This window comes from Rhinolophus ferrumequinum, chromosome 6, assembly GCF_004115265.2.
Source record: "Rhinolophus ferrumequinum isolate MPI-CBG mRhiFer1 chromosome 6, mRhiFer1_v1.p, whole genome shotgun sequence".
Lineage (NCBI taxonomy): Eukaryota > Metazoa > Chordata > Mammalia > Chiroptera > Rhinolophidae > Rhinolophus > Rhinolophus ferrumequinum.
In genome coordinates, this window is record NC_046289.1 from 78,707,792 (window position 1) to 78,725,491 (window position 17,700).

The following is a 17,700-nucleotide window of genomic DNA, read 5'->3' on the forward strand; positions in this document are numbered from 1 at the left end:
TCTTATACAATTTCTCATTTCAGTTATTGTAGTTTTCAGTTCCAGAATTTTTAATTGTGTCTACTTTATCATTTCTTTTTATTAATATTCTCTATTTGGTGAGACACTATTCTAATACCTTTTTTAGTTCTTTATATATACTTTCATTTTGCTCTTTGAACATATTTTAAATTGCTGATTTAAAGTCTTTATATAGTAAGTCCAACATCTGGACTTCCTCAGGGGCATTTTCTATTGACTGCTTTTATTCTTGTATATAGGCCATTTTTTCTTGTTCCTTTACATGTCTCACATTTTTTGTTGTTGTTGAAAACTAGACATTTAAAATAATATAATGTAATGCTCTTTGCTGCATCTACTGTAAGGAGGAAAACAATTCTCAGCTATCAGACAGTGAACATTCCAGAAAATGTGAACATCACTTTGGAGGGACACACTTTGAAGTCCCTCCAGAGGTGCCCTGTAGAGGGACTTCAATCATATCAATGTAGAACTCAGTCTTGTTAGAAAGAAAAAGAAGAGGCTCCGTGTTGACAAATGATGGGGAAATATAAAAGAAGTGGCTACTGTTTGCACTGTCTGTAGTCATGGACAGAAGACGATCAAGGGTATTACATTGGGCTTCCATTACAAGATGAGGTCTGTGTATGCTTACTTCTCCATCAATGTCGTTATTCAAGAGAATGGTTCTCTTGTTGAAATCTGAAATTTCTTCAGTGAAAAATACATCCGCAGGGTTTGGATGAAGTCAGGTGTTCACTTGTTCAGTATCTCAATCCCAAAAAGAAAATTCTTGAGAGAAATGATACTGAACTTGTATCAAATTCAGCTGCTTTGATTCAACAAATCACAACAGTTAAAAACAAGAATATCAGGAAACTTTTGGATGCTCTCTATGTTTCTGAAAAAGGAAGATTTCAGCAGACTGATAAATAAGATCAATGTTGTCCAGCTACAAAAACGCCAAGATGTCAAGTGATTCCTCAGATTTTTTGTGATATTGTAAAGATGCAATGAAAATCATGCATATTTTTTTATTAAAAAAATAAAATAATATAATGTAACGACTCTGGAAATCAGATTTCTTACCCCAGGGTTCACTGCTGCTGCTGTTATTAGTAGTTCATTTAATGACTTTTCTGAACAAATTGTAATTCTGGAAAGTCTGTATTCTTAGCTTAGTAGTTGACTAATGATTGGACAGAGATTGCCTTAAATTCTTGAAAGCAATATGTTTCTCAGCCTGTGATGGGGTTCTCTGTGTACATGTTGGGCATCTCTTCAATGTCCAGGCAATCAGTTTACATCTCTGATTTATCTGTCACTTCCTGCCTTCACAGAGCTTTGGGGTCAAACAAAGTTAATTGCATTGCTTAGGGCTTTCTCAGGTCTTTCCTGGGCATTCACATAGCCCTGGGGCATGTCCACAGGTCTGTGAATGTGTGGTCTTCTGGATTCCCAGGAATATATAGGAGTGTTTTAAAATCCCCTATGGACATTTAATCTCTTAGCATATTTTGGATCAGCTTCTTTTTTGCTCCACCTGTTATTGCTGCCTTAGACAAAGGTGTTGTCAAACAATTGCAACTGATAGTTTTCTCCTAAGGAAAAAAGTTGTTTTCACTGAGTGATCTCTGAGTTGGGTCAAGTAAATGCAAGCCCTGCAGGTAGAGATTTCCAGGGAACTATCAGACAGGTCAAATGGTGACGATTCTCTGAAAATGGATCTTTGAAAAAGCTCCAACTCATTGTGACAATTCCAGTGGCTGTTAAACTGCTTGTTTTCATTGTGATTATGGTGCTATTAGTTTGCAAGGCTACTGCAGAGTTGGGGGTAGGGGGTGGAATTGAGGCAAGTAAAAAAATAACAGAAATATTGCTATTCTAAACAAGATTAAACCATCTTCTTGAATACATTATCCTTGAACTGTTGCAGGCCTTTGGGTAATTTCCAGAGTTCTGAAAGTGTTATTATGATAGTTTATAAATGTTCTAATTCTTTTATGTAGGAGTAAATTTTTAAAGATTTTTACTCAGCCAGTTCTGCTGACATCCAATCAAAGCCCTTGATATTTAAAACACTGAACTATCACCTTTAAGAAATATTTCAATATATTATTTGAAATGTTTACCTCCTTAATTCCTCTCAATCCAACTCAACTAATAGTTATTGAAGCCCTTTGGGTCCTAGGGCTGGAAAAGAGCTTTCCAATATACTCGAGGTCCAGTGGACTGTCTCAAATTAAAGACATAAAACACTGCAATTATTGATAATCCATGCTTAATAAAAAGGCATATATGATCCAGAAAAACAATGATATTTTTTTCTTTGTAATAACTTAGCATATGTCATTAGAAGTGTTATAGCTGGTAACTTCAGAGAGGAGATTACACCAGGTAAATTTAGAAAATGCCAGAAACTTCCAGTTAGGATTGCAGAGTAGGTAAACACTATGCTCGGTTTTTCCCACAACCACATCAAAATTACAACAAAATTATAGAACACCCACCCTAAAGAACCACCTGAAGACTTAACAAAAGTCCCATAACTAAGAATATAAAGGAGAAACCATGTTGAGACTGGTAGGAGGGGCAGAAATGCAAAATAGGCTGGCCCCACAACCATATATTATGGTTAAGAACCAGGAGGGATATCTCGGCTTCAGAAGTCACCCCTGAGGAGCTAAGGATCACAGCCCTACACAGGGCTCCCCAGCCCAGAGCATAATTGCTGGGAAGAGGCATTCCCACAATAGCTGGCTGTAAAGATCAGCAGGGATTCCATCTGGGTGAGACAGAGGGCTGCTGGAGTCCCAGGCATTCTTCTCAAAGGCCCTGCACATGGACTTACTCACTCATTCTGAGCTCCAGAAAAGGGACAGAAGCTCAAAAAGCACTAGGAACATAGAGGGAGGAACTGAATTGTCTGTTTTCAGGGAGAGGATGGGAGGGGCAATTCTGGTAGGTGCCATAGTTTCTTTGCTAAGCCCTTCCCCCAAACATTCTGTAGGCACAGGTCAGCACCATATCTCAGTCTCCATCAATTTGGATAACAAAATTTGCCCCACCCTGGTGATTTCCTGAAACCCTGCTCCATCGACCCCAAGTACTAGCCCCAACCTCTTGCAGCAGCTGTTCCTCACGAGCTACCAGCCTCAGCCTGTACTACAGACTTTCCTAAAATCTCTCAAAGGTTCACAAATGCCAAACAAGTAGCAGCTGGGAACAGCATGCCCTATACCTCTTGCTAAGCGGTTCCGGCACTAGTGGCAATCAACCTCAGTTTTTAGCATAGCCTGTCCCAGGCACCTCGAAGTCCAGTACAGTCAGCTATTAACCACAGACCATATTGTAGTTCACACTAAGTGGTCTTGAGATAGGCAAAAGAGCAGCTGACTGGGCCTGCACCAGAGTCCCTTCCAAGAGGCCCTAGAACCAACACACCTGTTGGTCACTTCAGACCACAGCAGAGCACCACCCAATTAGGTGCACAAACAACACACCGAAAGGGTAAACTCCACAGGCAGCAGAGCCCTGCTAAAGTAAATCCTACTCTGGGGTCAGCCCCTGCACAACAGTTCAAAATAATCCTAAAATTTTTATGGAATCACAAAGAATCCTGAATGGCCAAAGCAATTTTGAGAAAGAAGAAATGGGATTATCACATTACCTGATGTCAAACTATACTACAAGTCTATAGTAATCAAAACAGCATGGTACTTGCATAAGAAACAGACACATAGATCAATGAAACAGAATAGAAAGCCCAGAAATAAATCCATGCCTATGTGGTTATTTAATCTATGACAAAAGAGACAAGAATATAACGTGAGGTAAAGACAGTCTATCCAATAAGTGGTGTTGGGGAAACTGGACAACTATATGTAAAAAATGAAACTGGAACACCTTCTTCCACAATGTACAAGAATAAACTCAAAATGGGTTAACGACTTAAATGTAAGACCCCAAACCACAAAATTCTTAGAAGAAAACATGGGCAGTAAACTCTCAGACATTACCCTTAGTAATATTTTTTCCTGATATATCTCCTTGGGCAAGGGAAACAAAAGAAAAAACAATAAACAAATGAGACTACATCAAGCTAAAAAATTTTGTACAGAAAAGGAAACCATCAACAAAACATAAAGACAACTTACTGAATCAGAGAAGGTATTTGCTGATGAGACATTTGATAAGGGGTTAATACCCAAATTTTATAAAGAACTCATAAAACTCAACACCAAAAAAAGCAAACAATCCAATTAACAAATGGGGAGAGGACCTGAATAGGCATTTTTCCTAACAGGACCAACAGATGATCAACAGACATATGAAAAGATGCTCAACATCACTTATCATCAGAGAAATGCAAATTAAAACCAAAATGAGATACAAGCACACACCTGTCATTATGTCTATCATCAATAAATCAACAAACAAGTGTTGGCAAGGACATGGAGAAAAGGGAAAACTCGTCTACTGTTGGTGGTATTGCAAATCGGTGTAACTACTATGAAAATGGTTTTGGGGTTCCTCAAATAACAATAGAACTGCCTTATGACCCAGCAATTCCACTTCTGAGTATTTATCCAAATAAATCCTAAACACTAATTTGAAAAGATATATGCATGCAGTCTTATGTTCATGGCAGTGCTATTTATAATAGCCAAGATATGGAAGCAAACTAAGTGCCCATCAATAGATGACTGGACACAAAAGAGGTGATACAGATACACAGTGGAATATTACTTGGCCATAAAAAGAATGATATCTTACCATTTGCAACAACATGGTTGGACCCAGAGGATATTATGCTAAGAGAAATAAGTCAGACTAAGAAAGACTAATACCATATGATCTCACTCATATGTAGAATCTAAAGTTCAAAATAAATGAACAAACAAAACAGACACAGACTCATAGATACAGAGAAAAAAGTTGTGGTTGTCAGATGGGAAACGGGTTGGGAGCTGGGTGAAAAAGGTGAAGGGATTGAAAAATACAAATTGGTAGTTACAAAGTAGTAACAGTTTGTAAAGTACAGCATAGGAAATGTAGTCAATAATATTGTAATAACTATGTATAATGCCAAATGTGTACTAGAGTAATCAGGAGGATCACTTCATAATTATATAAATGTCTAACCACTATACTGTACATGTGAAACTAACACAAAATAATATTGAATGCCAACTGTAACTGAAAAAAAATATTTCCCTCTAGTAACAAGGAAAAGAGTCTTAGTAATATAGCTGAAGATTTCCATGAAATTTCAACTCTCTCTGAAATGTTTCAAATTACCATTAAAAATACCTGAGAAATGAATCTTTAGAAAGTTTCTGATGAAGAAAGTTTTATTAAAACGTTAGAAAATGAGGAAATAGAAAAAATAAAGTTGTACACTTGAAATTTATATAATATTATTAATTAATGTTACCCCAATAAACTTGATTTTTAAATAAGATTATGAGGGTTTTTCTAAAGCATGTATCATTGTCATCCACTTTAGTTTATATTTGTTAACTACACATGAAAATGGCCAGGAAGGGAAATAAATTGATGCCAACTTTACAACTCATATTCTTGATAGATTTTTCTTTTAATGTTTTATTTCATATCAGGGAGTTTAAGCCTTTGCATGTACAATATACCACCTCATGAGCCTTCTACAGAACCCTCAGTTAGATTTAATCACATTTAATATGGAGCTTGAGTCATTGTTCCAACAGCCAAATCTGCATTTGAAGTTTAGGCTGTACATTATACATTGGCAGTAGATGTTCCCATGTTTTAAAAAAATAATAAGTTGTGACTTCTTTTAGTTTCTCTTAATAATTGTGGAGAATGCAAATTTGTGAGTTGGTATGGAATTAATGACAGGCTACTTTAATGTGCAATTTTTAACTAAAGATTTCAAGGGTCTAGAAGATTGTCAGAATCAAGGGAAATTAAAGGATTGATTTTTCTTAATTTAAATTTAAAAGTCATTTAAATTAACAACAAATAGAAATTTTTCTTTTAAAGTCTTTTTAACAGCTGGATGGTACTATAAAAATATAGGAAGGAAGGAAGGAAGTTTATTTTTCATACTAATATTAGAGATTAAAAAACAGAAGATACGGAGTTGTAAAACAGCATGCTAATTTATCTCTATAAAATGTGAAGTGGACAGACTTGATTAGTGAATTGGTTAGTTAATTTCTTTAAATCTTTAATCTTTCTCACAAATATGTTAAAATCTAAAAGAAGGCTGGAGACAATAAACTAGACATGTTTGAAGAGATTGACAAATTTAAATGTGAATAAGGGTCTGTCATTGAATAACAAGGCAAAGAACAGTAGGAAATGCCAGAATTTCAGATAGAAATTCCAGGATGTATAAAAATATACCATTGAGATATGGATGATTGTGGACATATACTCCTGTGAAAACAATAGGCCTGTGTTTTTTTCAAAAAATAGTTAATTGTATTTAAAATACCTACACGTCAAATTGTGAAAGTTTAAGAGAAAATACCTGACATTATAAAATAGTTTATCAGCAATGAAAAAAAGTAAAAATCATATACTCTGCACTGTTTTCTTCTAGTGTACTTGCATATCAAAATAAAGAGTTTTAATTTTGAAAGGTAAACAAAAAATCATGAAACAGAACCAGTACTGGGATATGGATGCATATATACATTTAATATTCATAATAATATAGTATATTTATAACATAGAATATGTGTAATAAATTAGTCAATATAGACCAATGACATAACAGCCCATAAAAAAAAATTCTGTACAATAAGAAATGTACAACCTATTCTCCATATTGTGGATAAATAGCAACAGCCTGTGGTTATTTCTGATGTTGCAGTTTTCCCAATTTATTTACCTGAAGCATAAATAAAATACTTACTTTAACCATTTGCTTTCACTATTACTTCCAATGTTGTGTAGTATTCATTTACAGTAAGTATTCCTTGAGTACCTATCGTTAATAGCTGTGAAATGCCCTCTATCCATATCCTCTTTCCCAACCATGTACCACTTTTCAAGAAATAAAATCTGGGACTAAAAATAAATCTTATTAGTTAGTCATTAGCTCTTGTGGAAGGGGCTTGACACCTTTTACCTAAAAACATAGCAAACTTGCAGGCATTGACATACTCTGTGATCCAGTTCACATCTTGAGTTGATACTAAGGATGATTCAAATCTCATACGTCTCCATAAGGAGTTTAGATTGTATTAGGTTGGTGCAAAAGTAATTGAGGTTTTGCAATTATTTTTAACCTTTTAAACTGCAATTACTTTTGCACCAACCTAATATAAGCAGGGCAGTGAAAAGCCATTAGAAAGTGCTAAGCAGCCGAGTGGGATGACATTTTTAAAACACTGTCAGAGTTCTATGTGGATTAGTGTGGAGAGCTAAGTGTGAGGACGGGGAGCGAAGAATCTGTTTTAGTGGTCCAGTTGAGAGATGAAGATGGCTTGACCAAAGAGGTAGCACCAAAGATGGTGCAAGATGGACAGATTTAGGATGTGTTGGAAATACTGCTAAAGAGACTTTCTGATGAATTAAAAGTTGAGCAGGGAATCAAGGACAAATACCAGGTTTTTCACTTAACTATGTCATGAGATGAGGAAGACTGAAGAACAAACAGGTCAAAGTTATCAAGAGTTGTGCCTCAGACATGGTAAGTTGGAGGCACTTTTTAACCACCTCTGTGGAGACATGGAGGTGATCAGAATCGCAGAACTGAAGTTCACAAACTGAAGTCCAGCAGAAAATTATCATTTGAAAGTCATCAAGATATAGATAATATTTACACTTTGGGCCTAGACTCATTCATTCATACATCCAACAAATATTTATTGAGCATGTAACATGAACTAGGTACTAAGTGTTAGGAGTACAACATTGAAAAAAATTCAGATAAAAATCTTTGCCCTTACGGGGCTAGCATTCTATGAAGAGATCCCCTAGAAAGAAAATGTAGATGGTAAGAAGAGCATCCAGAACTGATCTCTAGGGCATTCCCACTTTGATTGGATGACAGGACAAGGAGGAACCCCCAGAGAATAAAGTGAAAAAGCTGCCAGGGAGGGAGGAGATAAACCAGATTGTGGTGTCATAGAAGCCAAGATAAAAAGTGACTCACCCACTTAAGTCCTTTTTTGACAACTGCTCAGCTTTGTGAATGCCTGTTGAAGTGTGGAGAAAGATTAGAAATATAAAATGAGTTTTTGAATTAGATGCTAGAAAGATCTTGTCCTTAAGACCCAGTGAAATGGCAGACAGAATCTGTATTCAAGTTGATTGAGGCAAAATTTGGGGAAGTGTAACAAACTGGATGCAATAGGTTATGGACTTTTGGGAAGTTTTACTGTCAAGGAAAGCAGAGAAGTAGGCAAGTGGCTGAAGGAGGAATAGTTAGACTTATGTGTGATGTCTGAAAGCCCTTACCAAAGTGTATGGTACATAGATAACATCTAATAAATACTACACATTATTGTTGATAAGTGAGATTTAAATTTAATGGTTGGGATTTACTGACAATGGATTATCACTGCACCTGAGAGTTACAGGTTTTTCCATTAGAATACATAAATGTTGAATTCACAAATGAATAAATATAAATTAACAATAAACATATGTAGCAGCACTTTTCATCTATTAAACTGGCAATTTTTTAAAGTATAATATTTGATGCTGGTAAAAGTGCAAGGAAATAAATCTTAAACTGAGTTTGTAGGAATATAACCTTTCTGAAGAGTAAATTTGTATGTAGCAAAAGCCTTATAAATATGCTTGCTTATAGTTTTGTTCATTTTTTTCTGTTAATCTCATTATAGTATATTTGATGGAAGAGAAATTATAAAGTTAAAGAAACACAAAATTCCGACATTTGAAAAAAGAAACTAGAAATACATACATTCTGTAAACAGCATCTGATGTGGGACTGACTGTTCATATAAAATTGGTGACATACCCATCCATTCAGACTTTTGTTACCTCCTGACTAATTGTCATAAAGCTCTATACTTAATGTGAGTCTTCAAGACTACCCAGAGTTTTCTGCAGGTGGGAATGCAGCTGTTCACCTTTTTAATGGGGTGAGCTTCTAGGATCACAAACACCTGAGTGCCTGCCAGTCTCTGGGTTGATTTTGCTTGTTTTCTCTAATTTTCTGAAACAGTGCTAGGTTAATGGTCATATTAGTCAAAATATTTAATGGTCAGGGACCTGTGTTTCCCAGGACCCCCCTGCTCCCTTTCAGCAACTCCGTTCTCAGAGCAGTACAGTTCAAATGTTTATGTGGGGCTCCGAGAGCTGTGCCAAATAATTCTGATTTGGTGGCCCTGGGATACAGCCCCCAAGCTGGCATATTAAGTGAGAGGGGAAAGACCTTGAAGGACCACCAAACCAGTCCAGTGTCTTGGGATGAGATTATTCTGAAATGATGGGGATTCCTTCTTATCCTATAAAGCTAGACTACGCAGACTCTTAAACCCAGCTAGAGACAGATTCATTTCACAATGCAGTATTGGTATATTTTCTTCTGGAAACCATGTTTTGACACCAGTCCATAATATCTTATATTTAGCACTTTATAAGATTTGAAATATTTTTTTCTTATGTCGTTTGAGCTTTAGAGTAATTTTATCCCCATTTAAGATATCAAGAAACTCAAAGTCAGGGACAGCACTCCCTATGTATTAATGAGATCTTGCTTCATAAGATTTACTTAACCTCTGTGAGCATAATCCCAAAATGTGGCACAGTACACGGCAGAAAGGCTACAGAGCGTGAGTGGGTATGACAGCGTCGCATCACTTTACCTCTGCCCTTTAAAGGCCGTTGGGAATACACTGGCAAGGCTATCTTTGCACTAGCTGCTTCTTGCATATGGCCCAGAGCATGCTTCCGGCACCAGTGTCTTTGGAAGAGGTGTGAAAAAACTTCTCTCTGAGTCCAGGAGAGTGGGCTGTTCAAATCCTCCTGGAGACAAAAGAAAGAATTGGTTCCAGTGCCTTTTTCAATCTTAACAGCTTTCAGATGACACATTGGGAGTCATTTATACAGAATTGAATATACCCAAAAACGTTCCTCGCCAAGCCTTCCCACAGTCTACACGAGCCAATGCAGATCACTTTATTTAAAAAGGTTATATGTTATGTAAAACCCACACAACTAGCTGTCTTAGATTTTTCTCTACCCCCTACTTGGACTTCTATTTTCCATCTTTAGCTGTAGACTAACTGATTTATTGTCACCCATAAAGCAAAGCTCATTTTAGTAACCCACCTTCCACAGGTACCAGCCACTGAAGTTTCTGCTCAGTCCATCAATTAAAACCTACTGCTTAGTATCATGTTTCCCCGAAAATAAGGCCGAGCCGGACCATCAGCTCTAATGTGTCTTTTGGAGCAAAAATTAATATAAGACCCGGTCTTATTTTACTATTATTATAGTATCATAGTAATATAAAACCGGGTCTTATATTAATTTTTGCTCCAAAGAATGTATTAGAGCTGATGGTCTGGCTAGGCCTTATTTTCGGGGAAACACTGCTAGTTACTGTCCCTGCCAATTGATAACCAAAGCATAAATTCAAAGGTGACACTCTCAGGAATCTATTTTTCTCAGTTGACTAGCAAATCAAACTAATATCCTAAGCAGCTTATGACCAAAATGTTGCTTTTTTTCGGATAGGAAACTCTCAGGGTCATCTTTGAATCTGTCCCTTGACCTATGGATCAACTGTATTTAACCTCCTGCTACAGGTGGATGCATCAACAGAATGTGTTTTCCTAGCAGTTCATCTCAGTAACTAGAAAGTCTACCTCATACATTTTTAAAGGTAAAGACTCCACTCGGTGTGTTCTATTAAGTTGGTGCAAAAGTAATTGCGGTTTTTGCAATTATTTTTAACTTTGTAAACCACAATTACTTTTGCACCAACCTAATAGGACCAAAAGGTAACATAAACCTCTGCGGTGACATCTTGGAGTAGGGAGGTTTAGTGCCAGCCACGTCCAGAGCAAATGTCCTACCTCATGAACACCCTCAGAGGGTATTCTTGGCCTCCTATCTACAAGCTGGAAAATAAGGTGTGATTCCTAATTATCTATTACAATAGCTACTATTTTAATTTTGCACAATACCTTTCATTCTGTTGTGCTAGCAAATGGCTTACTTTTTCTGTTCGTATTTACAACTAGCCATTAGATAGTTTTAAACGAGATTAACATGGATAATATTTTAGAGATGAGAGACAATTCCCGACCTTGACACAATTCTGACCCATTTCATGAACAAATTTCAGCAAAATAGCAACAAGGAGAAACATGGACAAAACATTTGCTGATGGAAAATGGTCACCCATTATCTATAGCTTCTTTTATTTTCTCTGTCTTATAACATCATTTTTATTCTTCCTTGAGTAAGTCTATATAATTCTTAACATAAATTCTTGGTTCAAATAATTCCAAGTTCAATTATTGTTATGTAATTTCAGGCTGAGCTTGCTGGTTGACCTGCAACCTTATGCTTCATATATGCAAATATAATTAAAATGCAGTTCTTCCATCTTGAGAACATATAGCAAAACTAGGTCTTTATAAATATAAGTATTTCAAAACCATTAAAGAGAAATATATACATGTATTCATAATTTTTATTTATAACTTAAGATAAATTTATATTTTAAGAGTATAATTTAAATTTTGTAAGAAGTATAAACTAAATGTTATTTGTAAATCGAAAGAGTACAAGTTCATATATGTGTGTGTGTGCATATTTTTCCTACATTTTTAAAATGCATGCTTGATAAAATATGTATACATTTTCAATTTCTAGATTTCATGTTTGAGTCTGCTACTAAGTGGAATGAGCAATTTTTTCAAATCAGTTTTTTATTATTTATTTGCTAGAAATGAAAACAACGTGAAATTATACTTTGATAGTGGATTGCCAAAGCAATTATAAGTTATTTTCCCCTACCATCTCTATTTTTGGTAGATGATTAGTGCCCCGTGGGATCCAGAGACTTCTCTGATCGAGAGCTGTTTGTTTTCTGCATGCTGCAATTATATATTACACATACACCAATGATGAGTAGCCTCATGTGTTGGGATAAATATGTTATTATAAGTTCAAATGCTTAGATACTTTTTCGATGTTTATTTGAACTGAGCAAAACATAGTGCTTTGAGTTCACAGGGGGCTTACGTAAACCTTTGGGGGAGAATTTCAGCTCACAGGGGTTTGTAAGCAGATGGCATATGCAAGCTATCACACTTCTCCTTGGTGGGAGGAATGGCATTCTCAGGGTAACAAAATAAGAGCGGGAGGTGCCATGACAAGTCTGTTCTCAGAGTCTCCACCTGGGCTTTCCCCACAAGGCAAAGACACTAAGCATAAATTTGAAGGATAACATGGAATCAGAATACAGTGAATTGCTTCTCTCAACACCTCCAGACTGTCCCACCCCCATTCCCCCTCCGGGAGCCTTGGAAGGAAGTTGAACCATCCTACTGTTGAGAGCTGAGGTGAAATTTTGCAAGAACTTGAAAAAATTATGTTCAGGAATGTTAAAACATGGAACTACTCATTACTTGTCCTCATAGTGTGACACAATGTGGAGCTATAAGCAAGAAACAATTTCAAAATGAGAATCAAAGGGTCACTTATAATAGTTGGACCCAGTTCTCCAATGTACAGGACTCTGGAAAATCTGGGTGGGAATGTAAGAAGAGCCCTCTGCCTTCCAACCAACTCCATCCATTCGCCATCTAAATCTTGGAAGGATCATTCTGCCCAGTGTTCTAAGAAATCAAAGCAGGGACCAATACACTAAGGTGAAAAGAGAGAGAAAGAGGGATATTCTGACCCCAAGGAAAGCCCTAAACCAGTTTAGTGAATGCACAAAGTTGGTATGAATGGGAACATAATAGGGAGAAGAGAAAGGAAAAAAAGAGAAACAAGAAGGGAACGGGCAGAAAGGGAAGGGTGCATGTTTCCTCACCATCAGTGATGCCTCTCACTAGCAAATGTTTCTCAATCAAAATCCAACAGCTGGGCAGAAACTTTAGCAATGTTTCCTCCATGAGAGGGGAAATAAAGAAAGAAATGGACACAGAGTTGGTCAAGAAGACATCTTTGTCCTCTCCTCTCCACCAAATCATTGTGTTTTAAAATAACCAGAGATGTCTAACTAGACCTCAGGTCATCCCCTCTAAAAACACAATTATAGTAGATGTTTTTAGGACAAAGCCTGACACTCAGATATGCTCTAGGACAGGTCTGTGACTTGACCACTGAAACTACACAAATGCACCAAAGCTGACCTTGTCACTTTGTTTAAACTGGAAATAAACTTATTTTAAAGGCTAGAGGAGGGCAGAGAGATGATTGACCAGACTTCACACTCTCACCTGGTATGTCCATGCACAGTAAATGTGGATTTCAAAGAAATTCTTTTCCATCTAGATCAACATAGATCTATGCAGCATTACACAGCAGCCATGTTGCTGCAAAGAAAAAACACAGGGCACTGTTATGTTCAGAGCATTTTTGTCCAAGCTCACTTCATATATACTGAAACAATCATGAACTATACCACCTAAACAGAAAGATCATTTGCATGTCTTTAAGTCATACCATTTTCCTAGTGGGTATTACTCCCAAACAGTGAACTTAAACTTGTTTTGGCCTTTTATATCCAATTTCTCCAAAGGAAGCCACAAGTATAATAGATGGCAATGCAGTTCATAGTTGAAATTCCATCATTCCACTGGTACTCAGTTTACCCAATGATAATAAATACTGTAAGTCTTTATTACAGTAAAAGTTATTCTATAAGTGAAGAAAACACCATCATAAATCCTAAAAATGTGGGAGTGATTCTCATTAAATCAGTGGACTATGTCTTGGAAGCTGTTAAAGAATACAAAAGGTAATATCAGTTCCAGTCATTTATGTCTACTCCTTATAATTTATGCCTAGTTATCATGCTGCTCAATAGTGAGCATGCATTTTTTCAAATGTGAAGGTTGTGTTTGATTAGAATACAAAACACCATCCAGATGCACAGTGACAGTGGGTTGTTCATACGAGTATAGCATAACGAAACTATGCTTAAAAAGAAAGAGAACTTTAGACTAGTATCATAACAGAATAAAAAAGAGAAGATCAGATAAATCCAAAGATGTTACAAAGGAATAATAAACAAGAGGTGGTGATCTGGAAAATGGGTAAGTAGAATAAGGAAGATCTAAAAGGTGTATTGAAGATCTGAAGATCATTTACTATTTAAGCTTCATTCCATTAATATAACAGCTGTTTTACTCTGCATGACCTCCAGCAGAAACAAGACATTCACAAGGAACAGTTGTTAAGATCCCTTTTCTTCAAAATAGGAGCAAGTGAGCTGGCTTCTACAATGGAAGGTAAACTAGAATCTAAGAAGATATTGTGGAAGTCTTGGCTTGTGTTTTCAGATGACAACAGGGCAGTCAGAGGAGGAATCCTGATGAGGTGGCTCGGTGAAAACAGATGTGACAATAAGATAAATGTGCAACATTTAAATTTTCCTTGGGATCACAGAAATATTTGGGGGAAAAAAAAACCTGATAAAAAACTGGGTTTCCTGCAGTAAATTTGTGTGAGTTATTGGGTTTAGAGCAAAGTATATTTTCCACATGGGACATTTGGAACAGAAAAAAAGGGCTGATGAAATCTGATGGAGTTTGGTTAATAACAATAACAACAATAATGATAATATGTAGTTTAGTTAATAGTAATGTACCAAAGATGGTTTGTTAGTTGTGACAAACACCATCGTAATGCAAGATGTTAACAATAGAGGAAAACATGTTTGGGGTATATGAAAACTCTGTACTATCTTTACAACGTTTTCGTAAATCTAAAACTATTCCAAAATAAAATGTTTACTTGAAATCAATGAACAAGTATGAGTAATTTGCTAATACATGCAAATTTCAAACTTTGGCCTATGTGCTTAGATCAATTCTTAGCATTTATAGTAAATTCTCAGCAAATGATGGATATCACTATTATGAGTAAATGTGCAATATATTAATATTTAACAGTTTAAGTCAGAGTTTTATATGATACAAAAATGTTTTAGAAATACTGATTTAGCGACTGTTTGATAGTTGGCTTGGATAAAGACAGTAGAGGCTATAGATCCTGGGAGACCCTTTAGAAAACTTTTCACCTCTCTGTATCTTGGTTTCTATATTCATAAAATGCTAAAACTAAGTTTACCTACCTCATATGGTTTTTGTGAGGAGTAAATAAGTTATTAAATGTAAATAAGTTATTAAATGCTTATAACAGTGTTTGACATATAGAAAGAGTTCAATAAGTATTATTTATTAATATCATCATTTCTATTATCAATGCACTATTATTATATTGAGCCTTGATGAAGGAAAAAATAAGAATGGTACTGACAAAATGTGAGGAGGGAGACAAGGAAAAACAGTAATTTGGGGGGAGAAAATGATCAGCTAAGAAGAAAATATCCAGTAGAGATTTGGCAACAGGAGATTAGAATGCTATTTGTCGAAATGATTATTTAAATATGAGAATAAATGAGATCTCTGAGACTTTAGAAAAAGAAGAGAGCCACGATCTTAGTCTTAAAAAGGATCTCAGCTAAAGGGTAAGAAAAGTAAAGAAACTCATGAAGAAAAAAAAAGAAAAAGAGATATAAAATAAGAATCAGGTAAGAGAATAAGAATTTATAAAAGGGAAAGGAGGTCAGCCATATTGAAGACCTCAGAAGAGATCAAACAAAATGAGAGCCAAAAAAAGCAAGAAAATTCACTCATGACCTGAAACAAATAGTTCAAAATAGAGAACTAGAGGGAGAAACCAAAGAAGAATGCACACTATTCATTCTTGCATAGTACTCATTATGCATGCTATTTTTGTCTGTCTTCCACTCCATGAATATAAGCTGCCCCAGGGCAGGGATTTTTATCTAATTTTTTTCCTTGATGAATGCCAATGTCTGGTACAGAGTAGGCACTCCATAATATATGTTGAATTAAGGAATAAAATAATTCTTGAACCAGATCAATCATTTTTGAAATAGTCTATACAATAAATGCAATTTGTGCATCTTTTTATCAAGAGGAATGGCCATCTTTTCCAGCACCTCTAAGACTATAATTATCCCGTATAGTCTTCTCACCTTGTTGCTCATTGTAGATAAACTTTTTAGGGTAATTTGGAAGTAAAATTTCTGATTTTTAAAAATATTTAGAATCTTGGGGTGGTAGAGAAAAGAAGTACGCCAAAATCAAACCTTATTTGGAGATTAGGTTATCAATATTCTTTATGATTTTAATGAACCATAAAGTCAAATGTTTTACAGAAATAGAGAAAAAAACGATATAAATTTTCAAAACCACTAAAGAGATTTTTTTTTTTAAGGAGCAAAGTCAACACGATTATTTCTTAGAAATAAAAAATTAAATAAATGCAAAAGGGAAGAAAATAAAGCAAAAAATATAACATGTTTGGAATAAGATATCAGAATTCATAATAAACATAAATGGATTAAAAAGCCTCTTTTAAAAACCGTTCAGTTTGGATAAAGAAAAAGGAAAATACATAAATGCTGTAATTTAAGGACATACTTAATATAAAATGACAAAGAAGGATTGAAAACAAAGAGAAAGTAAAAATATGTCAAAAATAAAAATAAAGCAACCTTGAAAATGATACATCAGTAAGTATCCTGGCAGTAAATACTTAGCACATTTAGCATTTAGCTTGAATAATTTGAAGAGAGTTTAATAAATGAAATTATCTTAAAAGAATGGGCAGGATTTAGGAAAAACAGCATTTTGTTATTACCTCCCCTAGGTCTGAGTGGGTAAAAGAGGTTGCTATTACTGGAACCCAGAAGCTATAAGCAGAGTACCATCTGAAGACGCTGTGACCTTTGGTCAAAATTTATAGTCACAGGAAAACTCCACAAAGAAGGAGCCTATGGAATGGGTATCCCATTTTCATTCTCCTTCCTCCCTGGGATGTCCTGCCAGTGATTCCCATTAGCCTAACCAAACTAGAAGCCAGGGGACAAGGGTACCTTTTGATATGTGTGGTCCATACAAATCAGTATCTAGAAACAGAGAAGAACAGAAAAGGGTGCAGAATAGATCTAGAAGGAAAACATAAGATTTCCAGCACAAATATTCATAAAAGATAAGTGGAATTCAACTTAAAATCATTAAATGAAGAACAGTGGCAATGGATATTTTGTAAGGTCAAAATGTCAAGGATACATAGCCAGGAGCTATTATGCACCAATAGATGTATCAGTAAAATATATAAAATAAAAACCATCAACAATATTAGAATAATTTGATGAAACTCTGATTATTGAGTGACATAGCTTAAAATTTGACATGAGCAGAATCAAATGAATGATTGACAAATGTGCTTCATAAACATACACAGAGAGCTTTGTACCTAACTGAAAAACATACTTTTTTCTAAAGACAGAAAAAATCATTCACTAAGAAACAAAATAAGCCTCAATAATTTCCAAAAGAGAACATTTATAGAACACATTCTCTTACCACAATTCAGTAATAACTAGTATTCACTAAGCACTAATTTTGCATTTTAATTTAATTCGCATACTACTATTAGGGAGATGTTATCCTT

General features: G+C 35.5%; 1 pseudogene; it reads left to right on the forward strand.

Moving 5' to 3' along the window:
• Positions 1 to 339: 339 nt before the first annotated feature.
• LOC117023198 (60S ribosomal protein L9-like) lies at positions 340 to 936 on the forward strand (annotated as a pseudogene).
• The last annotated feature ends 16,764 nt before the right edge of the window (positions 937 to 17,700 follow it).